We start from the raw sequence: 18,387 nt of genomic DNA, 5'->3' as shown, positions 1-18,387 counted from the left end.
TACGAATTGCGCAATGTCTGGAGAAAGAAGACGTAATATCTTGAGGAAAATAGACCCGAAAATTTCTGATTTTTCCTCAAGTAATATTGCTTCAGACAACAAGGGTCTTTTGTTTGGAGACTCTTACTTAAAGGACTTAAGCCAATACGTAAATACTTTCTCTAACCTAAATAAAGTGAAAACATCCGTTAAGAAAATTTTCTACCCCAACCAGGGTTTCTCCGACAGGGCCCGGGAGAGGCAGAGGCCACTTTCCCAGCCGCCAAACCTTCTTATCCAGGTCTCATTACTATCCCCAACAATCACAATACCAACACCAGTTTCAATCTCAATTCCAGAGAGGTTACTCTGATCCATCCACTTCCTCCTTTTTTCCAACAAGAGGTCGCCCCTGGACTCAGAGAGGTTTTAGGACCAGAGCCAGAGCTAGACAAGCTCCAGGTAAGTTCTTCATTTCCTCCCTACATCCTTTCTTTCCCAGAAAAAATTGGAGGCAGACTCGCCCTGTTTACTCAAAATTGGGCTGCAATTACTTCAGACCCTTGGGTTTTACAAACTGTATCAGGTATCCTCATAGAATTCATATCTCCCCCAATTCAAGTCTGTCTTCCCCATCCAATTCAATTTTCTCAAGAAGACTCTCTTTTGGTCAAGAGAGAAATTTCTTCTCTCTTCTCCAAAAAAGCAATTCTTCCAGTCTCCCAACCTCAAGATTTTTACCTAAGCAATTTGTTCTTGGTAAAAAAGAAAAACAATCAATTCAGACCTGTCATAAACCTAAAAACGTTAAATACCTTTGTAGTTTACCATCATTTCAAAATGGAAGGTATTCACTTATTAAGAGAATGTCTAAGAGGAAACGATTGGTTGGTTCGATTGGATCTCACAGACGCCTATCTAACCGTTCCAATCGCCCAAGAACATTGGAAATTCTTGACTTTCCGTTGGGAAGACCAGTTTTGGAATTTCACTTGCCTTCCCTTTGGTCTGTCCTCTGCTCCTTGGATTTTCACCAAGCTACTGAAACCTGTAGTGGCCTGGCTGAGACTCCGAGGAATTCGTCTAATAATTTATTTGGACGATATTTTGATTATGGACCAAGATTTCCACTCCCTTCAAAATCATCTATTTACCACAATTTCTTTATTAGAATCATTAGGTTTTATTGTGAACAAACAGAAATCAGTTCTCTTACCCACAAAGTCTTTGATTTTCTTAGGCTTCAAAATCAACTCAATACTCTCTACTCTGAGTCTTCCTTCAGACAAGGTAAAGAATATCAAAAAAGAAATTACCAAAACTTTATCCAAAGATTTAGTTCCCATCAGAACCATAGCCAGAATAGTAGGGTTACTATCATCCTCTATTCAGGCTATTTTTCCTGCCCCTTTACATTACCGAGAACTTCAGAGACTAAAGATTCTTCATTTGAGGAAAGGTTTTTCTTATTCTCATTTGATTCCTTTGTCCCTAGAAGCCAAAGAAGAATTGTCTTGGTGGCTCTCTCATTTAGAAGCCTGGAATGGGAGAGCCATCTTTGGCAGAACTCCGGATTTCATTATAGAATCCGATGCCAGTCTTTCAGGCTGGGGTGCACGCTGCGGCCCTTCCATCACCGGTGGCAAATGGACACTGGAGGAGAAACGTTTCCACATCAATTGTTTGGAATTATTGGCTGGCTCGTTTGCAGTCAAAAGTTTTGCCAAATTTTCTTCTCCAGTTTCTATTCTCCTTCGCATGGACAATATTTCAGCAGTACGATATCTCAATCGTTTAGGAGGCACCAAATCAAGGAATTTGTCCAACATTACCAAGGAATTTATTCACCTTTGTTTAGACAGGAATATTTCTATCAAAGCGGAATATATTCCAGGTCTATCAAATACAGCTGCAGATTGGGGATCTCGTCATCTGACAGATTCGAGCGATTGGAAATTAGACAGGAAAATGTTTTTAATCCTCCAATCTCTCAGAGGTCCCTTTTGCCTGGATCTTTTTGCATCCAGGACCAACTTCCAGATTTATCCATACTTCAGCTGGCGCCCAGATCCGGAAGCTGCGGCCATAGATGCTTTCCTGCAACCATGGCCCCCCAAGAAAGCTTATGCCTTCCCTCCTTTCTCTATGATCCCGAGGACAATTTCAACAGTCCGCAGGGATCTCCTATGCCTAACTATAGTGACTCCCCTTTGGCCAACCCAATCTTGGTATCCCTCCCTCTTGGAGATGTCCACCAGTCTTCCAATTCTTCTTCCTCCACTTCCTCACCTATTAGTCAATCCGGAGGGCGAATTTCACAGTCTAATTCTCCAAGGCTCTCTTTTTCTGATAGCTTGGACAATTTCAGGGGACCCTGGTCTCTCCGAGGCCTTTCGGAGAGAGTTAGATCCCTCATTCAAGACTCTTGGGCTCCAGGTACCCGCAGATGTTATTTTGCCGCATGGTCAAAATGGTCTAGCTGGTGCTTGCAAAGGGATTTGGATCCCTTTTCTGCGGATTTAACCGAAATCATTAATTATCTGTCACATCTATTTGATTCAGGCCTTGCTTACAGAACAATTAATGTCCATAGATCGGCTATCTCTGCCAGACATAATCTAATCAATAATTCACCTATCGGTAAACACCCTTTAGTTTGTAGAGTTCTTAAAGCCATTAGATTAAAACGTCCTCCTGTTCCCAAACACGAATTTTTCTGGGATGTAGACTTAGTTTTTTCTCTTTTCAAATCCTGGCCAGCCAATAACTTGTTGACTCTAAAACAACTTTCCGCTAAACTCGCTACCCTTCTATGCCTTATTTCTTTCAGAAGGGTATCGGATGTAAAAGCATTAGATTGGAACTCTAAACGTTTCTCCCCTGAAGGAGTCACCTTCTTCCTTTCTCGCAGAACAAAAACTTTATCTACTTCCATCTTTTATCCTTATCTGTCTTCTGAACCCTCTTTGTGTGTGGTCGAATGCTTAAAGTCATACGAATCTAGAACTCTGATATTTAGGAAACCTATCCATAATCAACTGCTTATTTCTTTTGTTCCCCCCTATGCTCCTATCACTTCTACCTCTATCGCTAGGTGGGTTAAATGGGTCATGAAAGAAGCCGGTATTAACATTTCTTTCTCAGCTCATTCTGTCAGAGGTTCCGCTGCTTCGAAAGCCTTTTTAAAAGCGGCTCCTCTCCAACAGATTTTAAATGCTGCAGACTGGTCTTCAGATTCCATCTTCAAACAATTTTATTTCAGACCCATTCAACATGCCTCGCTTAATTTATTCTCCTAACTACTTTAAACTTGCATAAAAATAGGAGTCTCTGGTCTTGTAATAAAATTCCGATTATCCTAGTATGTGAAGGTATAATCTAGATTTTATTAAAGACACAGAGACGAGTATTTTCCCTCCTCACATAGATAATGGTGTTTTTTCCCACCCTAATAACCGTCATTATATGTTACTAACTCTTATATTTTTTAACAGTATCCATGTGAATCCAATCCTTTCTCATCCTCTGGATTCTTCCCGTCAATTCAGAAATCTCAACCTTCATTCACTGAATCCTGGACATCTACGTTATCTTCTATCAAATTCAACATCCCATGGGATTTCGTCCATCATTTCTACAAGAAGTTGGCGTTTATTACCCTCTGTTGTTTTGGACTTTTTGGTTTTCTTATGATGTTTAATATTTTATTCCTTTTGAGCATCAACTAGAAAGAGGAAGTATGTTAATTGGGTGCTCTGTTTATAGTCTATGCTCTGTGCTGATTGGCTGTTTTTTCTCACTATAATAAGTCTATGTTATGTTCTTATTATGTGTATGTTATATTATCTTATATATCTTGTTCTTTAAAAGGCTGCATTGAGTAGTAAAGAAAGAGTAATGCATAAAAATACTCGTCTCTGTGTCTTTAATAAAATCTAGATTATACCTTCACATACTAGGATAATCGGAATTTCACAGCATCACATTGTGTAATATTGTGTCTCTAGTCTATATAACTAATGTGTTGTGACAAAAGAGTTGTTTAAGTGAAAAAGAGAATAAAAGGTGATTTCACAGCATCACATTGTGTAATATTGTGTCTCTAGTCTATATAACTAATGTGTTGTGAAAAAAAGAGTTGGCTAAGTGAAAAAGAGAATAAAAGGTGATTTCACAGCATCACATTGTGTAATATTGCGTCTCTAGTCTATATAACTAATGTGTTGTGACAAAAGGGTTGGTTAAGTGAAAAAGAGAGTAAAAGGTGATTTCACAGCATCACATTGTGTAATATTGTGTCTCTAGTCTATATAACTAATGGGTTGTGACAAAAGAGTTGGTTAAGTGAAAAAGAGAATAAAAGGTGACTTCACAGCATCACATTGTGTAATATTGTGTCTCTAGTCTATATAACTAATGAGTTGTGACAAAAGAGTTGGCTAAATGAAAAAGAGAATAAAAGGTGATTTCACAGCATCACATTGTGTAATATTGTGTCTCTAGTCTATATAACTAATGTGTTGTGACAAAAGAGTTGACTAAGTGAAAAAGAGAATAAAAGGTGATTTCACAGCATCACATTGTGCAATATTGTGTCTCTAGTCTATATAACTAATGTGTTGTGACAAAAGAGTTAGCTAAGTGAAAAAGAGAATAAAAGGTGATTTCACAGCATCACATTGTGTAATATTGTGTCTCTAGTCTATATAACTAATGTGTTGTGACAAAAGAGTTGGCTAAGTGAAAAAGAGAATAAAAGGTGATTTCACAGCATCACATTGTGTAATATTGTCACTCTAGTCTATATAACTAATGTGTTGTGACAAAGGAGTTGGTTAAATGAAAAAGAGAATAAAAGGTGATTTCACAGCATCACATTGTGTAATATTGCGTCTCTAGTCTATATAACTAATGTGTTGTGACAAAAGAGTTGGTTAGGTGAAAAAGAGAATAAAAGGTGATTTCACAGCATCACATTGTGTAATATTGTGTCTCTAGTCTATATAACTAATGTGTTGTGACAAAAGAGTTGACTAAGTGAAAAAGAGAATAAAAGGTGATTTCACAGCATCACATTGTGTAATATTGTGTCTCTAGTCTATATAACTAATGTGCTGTGACAAAAGAGTTGGCTAAGTGAAAAAGAGAATAAAAGGTGATTTCAAAGCATCACATTGTGTAATATTGTGTCTCTAGTCTATATAACTAATGTGTTGTGACAAAAGAGTTGGTTAAGTGAAAGAGAATAAAAGGTGATTTCACAGCATCACATTGTGTAATATTGTGTCTCTAGTCTATATAACTAATGTGTTGTGACAAAAGAGTTGGCTAAGTGAAAAAGAGAATAAAAGGTGATTTCACAGCATCACATTGTGTATTATTGTGTCTCTAGTCTATATAACTAATGTGTTGTGACAAAAGAGTTGGTTAAGTGAAAAAGAGAATAAAAGGTGATTTCACAGCATCACATTGTGTAATATTGTGTCTCTAGTCTATATAACTAATGTGTTGTGACAAAAGAGTTGGCTAAGTGAAAAAGAGAATAAAAGGTGATTTCACAGCATCACATTGTGTAATATTGTGTCTCTAGTCTATATAACTAATGTGTTGTGACAAAAGAGTTGGCTAAGTGAAAAAGAGAATAAAAGGTGATTTCACAGCATCACATTGTGTAATATTGTGTCTCTACTCTATATAACTAATGTGTTGTGACAAAAGAGTTAGCTAAGTGAAAAAGAGAATAAACAGTGATTTCACAGCATCACATTGTGTAATATTGTGTCTCTAGTCTATATAACTAATGTGTTGTGACAAAAGAGTTGGCTAAGTGAAAAAGAGAATAAAAGGTGATTTCACAGCATCACATTGTGTAATATTGTGTCTCTAGTCTATATAACTAATGTGTTGTGACAAAAGAGTTGGCTAAGTGAAAAAGAGAATAAAAGGTGATTTCACAGCATCACATTGTGTAATATTGTGTCTCTAGTCTATATAACTAATGTGTTGTGACAAAAGAGTTAGCTAAGTGAAAAAGAATAAAAGGTGATTTCACAGCATCACATTGTGTAATATTGTGTCTCTAGTCTATATAACTAATGTGTTGTGACAAAGGAGTTGGTTAAGTGAAAAAGAGAATAAAAAGGTGATTTCACAGCATCACATTGTGTAATATTGTGTCTCTAGTCTATATAACTAATGTGTTGTGACAAAAGAGTTAGCTAAGTGAAAAAGAGAATAAAAAGGTGATTTCACAGCATCACATTGTGTAATATTGTGTCTCTAGTCTATATAACTAATGTGTTGTGACAAAAGAGTTAGCTAAGTGAAAAAGAGAATAAAAAGGTGATTTCACAGCATCACATTGTGAAATATTGTGTCTCTAGTCTATATAACTAATGTGTTGTGACAGAAGAGTTGGTTAAGTGAAAAAGAGAATAAAAGGTAATTTCACAGCATCACATTGTGTAATATTGTGTCTCTAGTCTATATAACTAATGTGTTGTGACAAAAGAGTTAGCTAAGTGAAAAAGAATAAAAGGTGATTTCACAGCATCACATTGTGTAATATTGTGTCTCTAGTCTATATAACTAATGTGTTGTGACAAAAGAGTTAGCTAAGTGAAAAAGAGAATAAAAAGGTGATTTCACAGCATCACATTGGGTAATAATGTGTCTCTAGTCTATATAACTAATGTGTTGTGACAAAAGAGTTAGCTAAGTGAAAAAGAATAAAAGGTGATTTCACAGCATCACATTGTGTAATATTGTGTCTCTAGTCTATATAACTAATGTGTTGTGACAAAAGAGTTGGCTAAGTGAAAAAGAATAAAAGGTGATTTCACAGCATCACATTGTGTAATATTGTGTCTCTAGTCTATATAACTAATGTGTTGTGACAAAAGAGTTAGCTAAGTGAAAAAGAATAAAAGGTGATTTCACAGCATCACATTGTGTAATATTGTGTCTCTAGTCTATATAACTAATGTGTTGTGACAAAAGAGTTAGCTAAGTGAAAAAGAGAATAAAAGGTGATTTCACAGCATCACATTGTGTAATATTGTGTCTCTAGTCTATATAACTAATGTGTTGTGACAAAAGAGTTGGTTAAGTGAAAAAGAGAATAAAAGGTGAGTTCACAGCATCACATTGTGTAATATTGTGTCTCTAGTCTATATAACTAATGTGTTGTGACAAAAGAGTTGGCTAAGTGAATGAGAATAAAAGGTGATTTCACAGCATCACATTGTGTAATATTGTGTCTCTAGTCTATATAACTAATGTGTTGTGACAAAAGAGTTGGCTAAGTGAAAAAGAGAATAAAAAGGTGATTTCACAGCATCACATTGTGTAATATTGTGTCTCTAGTCTATATAACTAATGTGTTGTGACAAAAGAGTTAGCTAAGTGAAAAAGAGAATAAAAGGTGAATTCACAGCATCACATTGTGTAATATTGTGTCTCTAGCCTATATAACTAATGTTTTGTGACAAAAGAGTTGGCTAAGTGAGGGGGAAAAAGCCCCCCCTTCTCCCACCTATCTACTCCTATACCAACCCAAAGCCACGTCTATTCTATTTTATCTTCTCTTTCCTGTCTCTCCTTCCAGGAGTTTAATAGATTCCAGGAATTGATAGATTTCGTCTTTACTGCTAAAGATCTTTACCCTATCCTGCAAATAAGCTTTGATCTTATAGCAGGGAAAATTACAAAGGCTTTAAATCCTTTTTTTATTTAACTCTTTGCAGGCTGGGATCAGCTCATTTCTTACTTTACTTGTCTCTACTGTGTAATCTTGATTGATAGTGATGTTTTCTCCCTTGAACTGTAAGTTTGTAGTTTGTTTATAAGTACTAAAAAAAGTGATTTCATTTGAAAGTTCAAAGTCCTTACTATCACTGGTCTAGGGAGGTCTCTGGTGAAGTTATTACTTCTCATTATATGGATTCTATGTGCTCTTTCTAGCTAGGTAACTGGTTTTCTTTAAGTGTAATTAGTGCTTCTGGTTTAACTGTTTTAGCAATCTCTAGTACTCTTAGATTATTTTGCCTTGAGAGATTCTCTAGTTCTCAAGTTGCAGTTCAGGCAGGCAAAGGTTAATCCAAAAAGTTGTCAGGCAAAGCAGAGATCAAGTTAGAGTTCAGGCAAGCACAAGATAACATAGAAAAAATTTACCCAGGATACAGATGAATCCAACAAACAGGCAGTGAGGATCTGAGATGCTGGAAATTTAAAGACCCGTCTGACATTATCAGAATGGTCCGGCACAGAGAGACTGCATCACGTTGCTAGGCAACATGAAGCAGCAAGCAGAGAACAGATCCAAGAGCGGTGGCGGCATGGTTGGAAGCGGCAGATCGTGACAATACCTCTAACCCTACAAATGAGAAGTGGGACAGGTATATCCTAGCTAAATCAGAAAGAGAGCTATTTAAAAAGCAAGACTTATATCAAGAAGATATAAGAGTTAGAGCACGTTAAAATTAAAGCACGTAAAGTCTGCCCAATATTGTTCTAGGATTATTAGAACTGAACAAAATAATAATATGATTGAGGCAAACAAAAAATCATGGTGTAAGATATACTGATACTACAGATATTAGTAATACATTGCTTGAGTAATATAAATATATCTATACTACATGTCAGGTAAATGAACTGAATAGGAAGACATTTTGGGATAAAATATCTTTGCCCTAGATTTATTCTGATGATTTGCAATTCCTTAATCAAAAGTATATCCATAAAAGAAATACAGACATCGATTAAACATGCAAAATTTAAAAAAAGCATCGGGCCTGGAACAACTCCATATGGAATGTTACAAAATGATGCCAGATGTCATTATACCTACCTTAGTTAAATGAATACTACTGTTGTAAGACTATATGTAACCAACCTGCCTCTATTTTATATCTATTCAGCCATTCTGCACTAACACTGAGCTGTTGTTTTGTTAAACTTAGTCTGCTGACATCTGTTCTTAGATAAATAACATTTTAATCTGGTTGTTAATCATAACCAAGCCTTTTCTAGCATTAACATAGTCTCATTTTATTCAGTCTTATCTTTTTAACAAGGTCAGCATTTCCGTAACCATGCCTTTTCTAGCATTAACATAGTCTCATTTTATTCAGTCTTATCTTTTTAACAAGGTCAGCATTTCCGTAACCATGCATTTTCTAGAGTAAAGGGCCAGTGCAGTCACCTGAAAAAAATTGATAGACAGATAGCTAAAGCATCAACTGTGCAGAATACATATATATTAATATTTTTCGAAAAGTACATTTGTAAAAATATAATTTTACATTTGCCGCTCCTGTGTATTTTTACAACAATGCTGACACTCCCTAAAGAAAGGGCTGAGCTGAAAGAGAAGTTAGCGCGCCTCCCCCCTCCAATCAAATTCAATATGTAAATAAGTCGTGCACAGATGTGAATAACTATGATGTGAAGCACTATGTGCTGAGGTAGACAAAATACTGGCTCTGAGCAGTCCAGGACTCAGGGCTGATACCGGGAGAGCAGAGAGAGTGGAGGTTGCTACTTCAGTAGAGGCTGAGCTCCCGAGGTCTAGGCTAGTAAGCAGAGAGGCTGATTGAGCAGTGAGAGACAACTGCTGTAAGTTCAGGGACCACAAGACATCTGCTGTTTCCAGCTCCTACAAAGCCCCTGTATCCTAATGCTGCTGGTACACAAATCAATATAAGTGGGATTATTGCGGCTATCGCACCTAAGAGACCGGCAGGGTCAGAGTGTGGACATCCAGAAGCTAACTCTGCCTACACATCAATAATCTAACTTTTGGAGTATGCCTCCAGAAGCACTGTGCACCTCCACATCTATGAAAGACGTACATCACAGGCAGCATTCTTTGCCCAGTAGCAGGCTTTTTCATAGATGCAGCGGTGCACAGTGCTACTGCAAGCTTTCTCCAATAGTTAGATTATTGATGTGTAGGCAGAGTTAGCTTCTGGATGTCCACACTCTGACCCTGCCGGTCTCTTAGGTGCGATAGCCACGATAATCCCACTTATATTGATTTGTGTACCAGCAGCACTAGGATACAGGGGCTTTGTAGGAGCTGGAAACAGCAGATGACTTGCAGTCCCTGCCCTTACAGCAGTTGTCTCTCACTGCTCAAGTGCTTCTGTTTACCATCTTGGGCACTCGTGCCATGGGATCACCACCACCGGTCTAACGTTTGTAGAAAGTAAATGAGCAAAATGCAGCCTATAGGTTACCAGTTTGCTAAACAACCCCAGGTAATTACATCTAGTTTTAGTAATTGCTTACGAAAATGTCGATCACACCTGTCAACTCTCCCTTAAACAACGTCTGTTAGCTACTAAAGGCCTGTTCTTATATGCAGAGTGCCTGTGTGTTTGGTACCCTTTACAAAGAATAACAGAAGAAAAGTAATCACTGCTGAACACGGATGCGCATTTATTGAGTGCTGGTCTGTGTTCACTCTAGCAGTGACGTCACCATGGGGGCTGGAACATGTGCTCCTGTGGCCGCACAGCCCAATAAAAAAACAAACAGGTATTGTTATGAGCGGCTTAAAATGGATCTTTACAAAAATAAAAGACTTGGTTATAAAACTATTTAGTAAAAAAGCGACATACACATAGGTTTAGTTTTGATTGTTAATTATATTAAAAATAGGTCTTGATTTGGGTAAACTGTTCCTTTAACATAGTCTCATTTTATTCAGTCTTATCTTTTTAACAAGGTCAGCATTTCCCAGTTTTTGGTTCTTTACATAAACAATCTTATGTCTAAAGTTCTGTAACTTTCCACTGATTATGTTGCAATAAGGCGGCGTGTATGATGCAATTTAAATATATGTGATGTATACTATATAACCACAGCACTGTTAATAATAAACAGAGCAGACTTGGGCTATATTCTGTGTGCATGTCTGATTTTGTTCTCCAAGGCCTTGTATGGTGGATTATTATCCTCTACTATAAATTTTTAAGAGAAAGACCCATAATCCCTCTCACCTTATGGACCCTTCTACTTAATAAAAAAATAATACAAACTTTTAATGTATAACATTGCAAAGAGATTGAAAAAAAAATGAAACCTCTTGATTCATATTTCTCAATCTGGGTTTATGGTGGGTAGAAATCCTGTGAAAAATATACGTAAAGACTTTTTAGTTTTAGATCATCACTGGAATAAACCAACTACAAATAAATCACATCATAAGTTCGATTCTGCTCTATTGACAACCAAGGGTAAAAAGGCATTCAACTCCATAGAATGGGATTATGTTTATTCTACTTGAGATCATTTTAGATTTAAAGGCCACTTCTGCAATGTTCTACACTTATTATACAAAAATCCCTTTTCAAATTTATTGACTAACAGACTTGCCTCACCTAAAAAAATATTTTTATTGAAAGGGACAAGACAAGGGTTTCCACTCTCTCCTTTCCTCTTCAATATTCCTATTGATCCATTAGCTATTTATCTATGACAGGTAATGAAAAGTATCCATATAAGGGGTTAGAATGTAGTATTATCTTTTTACACTGACAATTGAATGATCTTTCTGAGTGCAACTCAGCATAGCATCCCTTTATTTTAGAAGTTATTCAGGAATACAGTTTGTTCTCAGGATACAAAATTAATTTTGATAAAACTGATATAATGTGGACAACACTTTAAAGGGAGGTTATCTTAGTCACCCTTTAAAAGAGGTTGAACATATTAAGCAACTACAAATGATACCAGATGTCTTTATGTGTACCTTACTATTTTGAACAGGATTTGAAATCTTTATATTTTCCTTCCTCTACTATAACTTTTAATCTTAAGAAAGAGAAAGACCCAGAATCCCTTAATCTTTCAGATCCTTTTACTTAGTAAAAAAATATTACAAACTTTTAATGTAAAACATTGCAAAGAGATTGAAAAAAAATTTAAACTTCTTGATTCATATTGCTCAATCTGGCTTTATGCTTGGTAGAAATTCTGTGAAAAATATAGGTAAAGCCTTTTTAATTTTAGATCATCTTTGGAATAAACTAACTACTAAGAATTCACATTCTAAGTTTGATTCTGCTTTATTGACAGCTAATGCTGAAAAGTAATTTTACTCCATAGAATGGGACTATATGTATTATACTTTAAATTCACAGACCTGAATATTTCAGCTGTCCCACTGGCCTCTGCAATCAGGTATCCTCTGGAAGATAGTTTCCCACCCACCCCATCCCTTACCCCACCCCAAGCTCATTTCCTCATTTATAGATAGTCTCCCACACAACTTTCATTCTCCTAAACAAACAGCTGCAAACACTGATCAGCACATCCTTCCATTCACTTAACCCTATAGAATACATACTCTCTCTCTCTACAAATAGCTATATATCCCACACTGATAGTATATACTTAGTCTGTGAAGTCTTGCACATGCTCAATAGGAGCTGGTGATGTAAAAAGTGTAAATATAAAAAGACTGTGCACATTTTGTTAATGGAAGTAAATTGGAAAGTTGTTTAAAATTGCTGCTCTATCTGAATAATAAAAGTTTAATTTTGACTTGAGTGTCCCTTTAATCAGATCTCGCTTTGTGCTATCTTGTTGTGAATCCTTGTTTAATGAAGATAACATTGTGACAAATTTAATAAGATATTGATTACCTAGAATATAATTTTATTAATTATCTGTTATTATTTAAAGTCATTTAAAGGTGCAAAAATGCTGTAATAAATGAGATCAGTTTATTATTTTACCACTGATTGTATATAACTATGTAGATGACACAAAGAAACAGAAGCGCCACATGGTCTAGCACTGTGTATACTGTTGTAAGATGATATATGAGAAATTTGCACTCACATTTGATGATGCACCCCTCTTGGTGCAAATGGAGCAGGCTGGAATCTAACGGTCACCCAGCAGACGGCCTCCGGTGTGGCTCAAACTGTAATGGTTTAGGATGCGATATCACAGTATAAGAAGCACCAAATATCAGGTTTATAGTAGATAAAAACAACACCCTGTAAAGGATATAATGTAACAGAAGCCCACATGGCCACACACCCTCTCACTATATGGGACTTAAATATTTTTATTTTATTATATCATCCTGTTTATTGTATTCAGTTGTTCACCTTTGTTACAGAGTGTTATAATATCTATATCACTGATTTCCATTAGCCCAAGGGCCCACCCCTATTTATTTATTCTTTTATATAACTATGTGTTTAACTCCTACAACGTCAGCTCTAGAGTGGCACTACTACTACTGGGAGCTAGCTGATAATATCTTGTGAGCCAATGACAAGAGGCAAATGTATGTAGCCACCTATCAGCAGTCAGCTCCCAGTAGTACAGTTCTGCTGCTGGGAATATGTACATATTCTTTTCAGCAAAGGTTATCAAAAGAACAAAGTCAATTTGATAATAGAAGTGAAATTAAAAGTGTCTTAAAATTACAAATTATATCTGAATCATGAAAGTGTAATTTCCTATACATGTAAGTATAATTTAAGTAACAGAAAATGTCTGTGTATAAAGTCTTGCTGGTAATTAATAATCTGGGTTGGTGTAAGTTGGGGGGTTAATTTGATATTGTTTTATGTACTGTTAAAGGGACAGTAAAGTGAAAATTAAACAAATGTATTGGAAAGAACATGACATTTCCAACAACTTTCCAATATAATTATATTATCATTTGTGCTTAGTTCTCTTAGTATCCTTTGTTAAAGAGTAACCCTATGTGAACTCATGAGCGTGCATGTGTCTTCAGACAGCAGAGTTTGCAACAACATATATAGCATTGTTATACATAGTTACAAACACTGCTGCATAGAGTGCTAAATACACGTGCATGCCTCTAAGCTCATATCAGCCTCCTAGGTTTACTCTTTAACAAATAATACTAAAATAACAAAGCAAATTAGATAACAGAAGTAAATTGGAAAGTTGGGTAAAATTGCTGCTCTGAATTATCAGCATTTAACTTTCATTGTCAGATTTGGCTTCTGTATTTGATGATGTTTTCCTAATTATTCTGTGATATTGTGTTTATAATTATACAAAAAACACAAAATACTGGTCTGGATTACAATCACTTTTTATTTGCAGGAAAAACCATTACATCATTATATAGTCAAAAAGAGCATTACATGATATCTGCACACAATGGTATAAATATACCTAACACTTGTGCTCTTGATACAAAGGGATTTATCAGACATATAATGTTCCCTTTAGTTATAGTAGCCATTTAAATTAAACTGATTATGATCACGTATATTACTGATATTGTGTCTCACGAAATATAATCAGTTTCCCCTCAGTAATTCCTCTGGTATATAACATGTACTATGCTAAGCATCTATTGCTATAAGAAAAGGTTTATCCACATGATGTGCACATTAAATATATCTCCCAGATGTCAATCATTTGAGACTGATGTTCTTGTTTATATAATTGTCTAACACTCTATTCATATAAAGACTCCTTTATTCTGTAAATATAATTATTTTCTCGTTTATGTAAATGAAATGTACAACTACTATAATACTGGCATATTAATAAACAACACTGGGGTGATTTGGGGGTGAATGGTTGTGTAAACTGGTCAGTATGAGAACAGATCTGTATATTCCTGTGTCCTGTTTGTATTCTATCACATTGATATGAGAGAAACTAAGGTGCACATATATAGAGGAACAAAGACAGCAGGAGAGCACTTCCAATCTGGGGCTTTTATAACTGGGATTTAGAAAGTATTATTTACAGTGGGATTCTTTTTGATGGTTCTATTTAGAGAGTTTGTAAAGTTTATTTGTGTGTAAATATTTGGTGTTTTGTGATGCCGTATTTCAATAAAAAAACTTTTTCCATTTTCTAAACATGTGAAAGGTTTGTGCCCTTGTGAATCCTTTCATGCTTTTTCAGACAATTCATTTGTGTAAAACATTTTCCACACTCTGTACATGTGAAATGCTTTTCTCCTGTGTGAATCCTTTCATGTTTATTCAGATCACTCTTTCCTGTAAAACTTTTTCCACACTCTGTACATGTGAAAGGCTTTTCTCCTGTGTGACTCATTTCATGAGTTTTCAGATAATCCATTTGTATAAAACTTTTTCCACACTCTGTACATGTGAAAGGCTTTTCTCCTGTGTGACTCATTTCATGAGTTTTCAGATCACTCATTTGTGTAAAACTTTTTCCACACTCTGTACATTTGAATGGCTTTTCTCCTGTGTGAATCATTTCATGCTTTTTCAGATCACACTTTTGTGTAAAACATTTTCCACACTCTGTACATTTGAATGGCTTTTCTCTGTGAATCCTTTCATGCTTTTTCAGATCACTTTTTTGTGTAAAACATTTTCCACACTCTGTACATGTTGAATGGCTTTTCTCTGTGAATCCTTTCATGCTTTTTCAGATCACTTTTTTGTGTAAAACATTTTCCACACTCTGTACATGTTAAAGGCTTTTCTCCTGTGTGAATCCTTTCATGCTTTTTCAGATCACTTTTTTGTGTAAAACATTTTCCACACTCTGTACATGTTAAAGGCTTTTCTCCTGTGTGAATCCTTTCATGACTTTTCAGATGACTCTTTTGTGTAAAACTTTTTCCACACTCTCCACATGTGAAAGGCTTTTCTCCTGTGTGAATCCTTTCATGTTTATTCAGACTACCCTTTGCTGTAAAACTTTTTCCACACTCTGTACATGTTAAAGGCTTTTCTCCTGTGTGAATCCATTCATGACTTTTCAGATGACTCTTTTCTGTAAAACTTTGTCCACACTCTGTACATGTGAAAGGCTTTTCTCCTGTGTGAATCCTTTCATGCTTTTTCAGATCACTCTTTTGTGTAAAATATTTTCCACACTCTGTACATTTGAATGGCTTTTCTCCTGTGTGAATCATTTCATGCTTTTTCAGATCACACTTTTGTGTAAAACATTTTCCACACTCTGTACATTTTAATGGCTTTTCTCCTGTGTGAATCCTTTCATGCTTTTTCAGATCACTTTTTTGTGTAAAACATTTTCCACACTCTGTACATGTTAAAGGCTTTTCTCCTGTGTGAATCCTTTCATGACTTTTCAGATGACTCTTTTGTGTAAAACTTTTTCCACACTCTCCACATGTGAAAGGCTTTTCTCCTGTATGAATCCTTTCATGTTTATTCAGACTACCCTTTGCTGTAAAACTTTTTTCACACTCTGTACATGTGAAAGGGTTTTCTCCTGTGTGAATCCATTCATGACTTTTCAGATGACTCTTTTCTGTAAAACTTTTTCCACACTCTCCACATGTGAAAGGCTTTTCTCCTGTGTGAATCCTTTCATGACTTTTCAGATTACTCTTTTGTGTAAAACTTTTTCCACACTCTCCACATGTGAAAGGCTTTTCTCCTGTGTGAATCCTTTCATGTTTATTCAGACTACCCTTTGCTGTAAAACTTTTTCCATACTCTGTACATGTGAAAGGCTTTTCTTCTGTGTGAATCCTTTCATGAGTTTTCAGATGATCCATTTGTGTAAAACTTTTTCCACACTCTGTACAGCTAAATGGTTTCTCCCCTGTGTGGGTCATTTCATGAGCTATAAGTTTTTTAATTTGTATAAAACATTTGTCGCAATCAGTACATGCGTTTGGTTTCTCACCTGTGTGAATTTTGTGGTGTTCTAGGAGAAAAGACTTACATCTAAAGCTTTTCTCACATTCTGTACATTTGAAAGGTTTCTCCTTTGTATGAATCATTTGGCTAGACTGTAGAATTTTCTCTTCTTTAAATTTGTTTGAAAGCTCAGTAAATGTTTGTGGCTTATCCTCAGGGATAATCATTTCACTAGATAAGGCATCATTCTTGTCCTCTTGTTTGATGACTAAATTACTCTCTGTACATGATTGCTGCCCAGTTCCTGCCAATTCACCATCTTCTTTAAATATCTGCTCTGATTTCCCCAATGTTTGTGAATAGTCATTGGTGTCTAAAAATGTTGGAGTCTGTGGTATCATTCTGATGCTTCCTGTAGTGAAGGATGGATATGAATGATTCATGTGTTTGTCTACATAAAAAGAAATGAAATCAAGAAAAATAACAATATTTATTATTTATAATATAATCCATCTTAAATAAAAAATCATATTCTTTTATACGCAACAAAATGTCTTACATTTTGTGTTTATTTTTAAATGTATTTACCTGTAAATCACAAATTAAAAAAATGACGACAAAGTATGTTGCATAATTTTCTCAGCCAGGGAACAAGTACATCTGTATTCTGGGCAAGAGAGGTGGCACCCACCATCCTCATTTAACATTGCACAAGCAACTGCATATACAGTGCTGCCCGGCTCATGCTCAAAAAGTTGGGTTAGAACATGATGTCTTAATTATCACAGACTATTAATCAGTGTGAGATGTTTTCAGAGGGTAAGAAGCAGTGATTTTACAATACTTTTAAGCTTTCAGCTGTGGTTGTTTGATTTATATAAACAGCCAAAAACTTTATTAGTTTAATAATATTTACTGCAAAATTAAGCACACAAATCAGGGGCAGTTCCGGGGCGGGCAACACTCACTGGGAACAAGGTAGTCATTTAAGTGTAGTTATGGGTGTTCCATGAGCGAGGTCAGGGCAGGGGAAGTTGGAGTTGCAGGTGTTCTAAGTTCAGACGTCTGAGGTTAGGCAGTTGTTGGACATGATCAGTCTAAAAGGACAGAGGGGGGGAGTAGTATTTTCTTTCATGTAATTGGCAAGAATCCATAAGCTAGTGATGTATAGTGTATACATTCCTACCAGGAGGGGCAAAGTTTCCCAAACCCATGTTACAGTTTGGGAAATTGCTTATGTTATAGTTCCATTTCTATGTATATATTGTTTGTATGTATGAGCATATTTATGTACTGGTATAATATTCTAGTCATATTAACTAGCCATGAAAAATACAGGAACCTTTGCTTTAATGCCCTGTTTCAGTTACAAAAGCAATAAAGCCTTTTGTTTAGCATGCTCTGTTTACATGAACAAACACCTCAAAGAAAGTCAGGGATAGTAAACGAGGGGAGTTATTTCCCCAAGCTTCCTCCCATTCAATAGAGTCACCAAATGTCTACATGTAAATAGGAGTCTTTGGCTGTTGGGGTTTGGATGTGGTAGATAACAGGTTATCATGATTTATAGATATCCACCCCCTCAATAACCGCTATTTACATGTAAACAGCTAGGACCAATGGTGTTCAGTTTTCCGAATATGGTAAGGGAGGGAAAAATTGAACCAATTGCATTAAAGTAATACTAACAGATGGAGCAAGGTTTTAATAAATAGAACAAGATTTAGTCAGTAGAGTCAGAGAGGAGGAGAGGATGAGGGGAGGATGAGGAGAGGAAGCTAGCAGAAACATCCAGACTGTC

The 18,387-nt window shown here is 35.9% G+C and overlaps 1 pseudogene; it reads right to left on the bottom strand.

Moving 5' to 3' along the window:
- Window positions 1-14,055: 14,055 nt before the first annotated feature.
- The window catches only part of LOC128660022 (oocyte zinc finger protein XlCOF6-like), a 116,275-nt pseudogene continuing 111,943 nt past the window's right edge, over window positions 14,056-18,387 (bottom strand).

The sequence above is a fragment of the Bombina bombina genome, chromosome 5 (genome assembly GCF_027579735.1).
Source record: "Bombina bombina isolate aBomBom1 chromosome 5, aBomBom1.pri, whole genome shotgun sequence".
Classification (NCBI taxonomy): domain Eukaryota; kingdom Metazoa; phylum Chordata; class Amphibia; order Anura; family Bombinatoridae; genus Bombina; species Bombina bombina.
The sequence above is the reverse complement of the archived record's forward strand: the minus strand, read 5'-3'. Positions and strand labels throughout refer to the sequence as shown.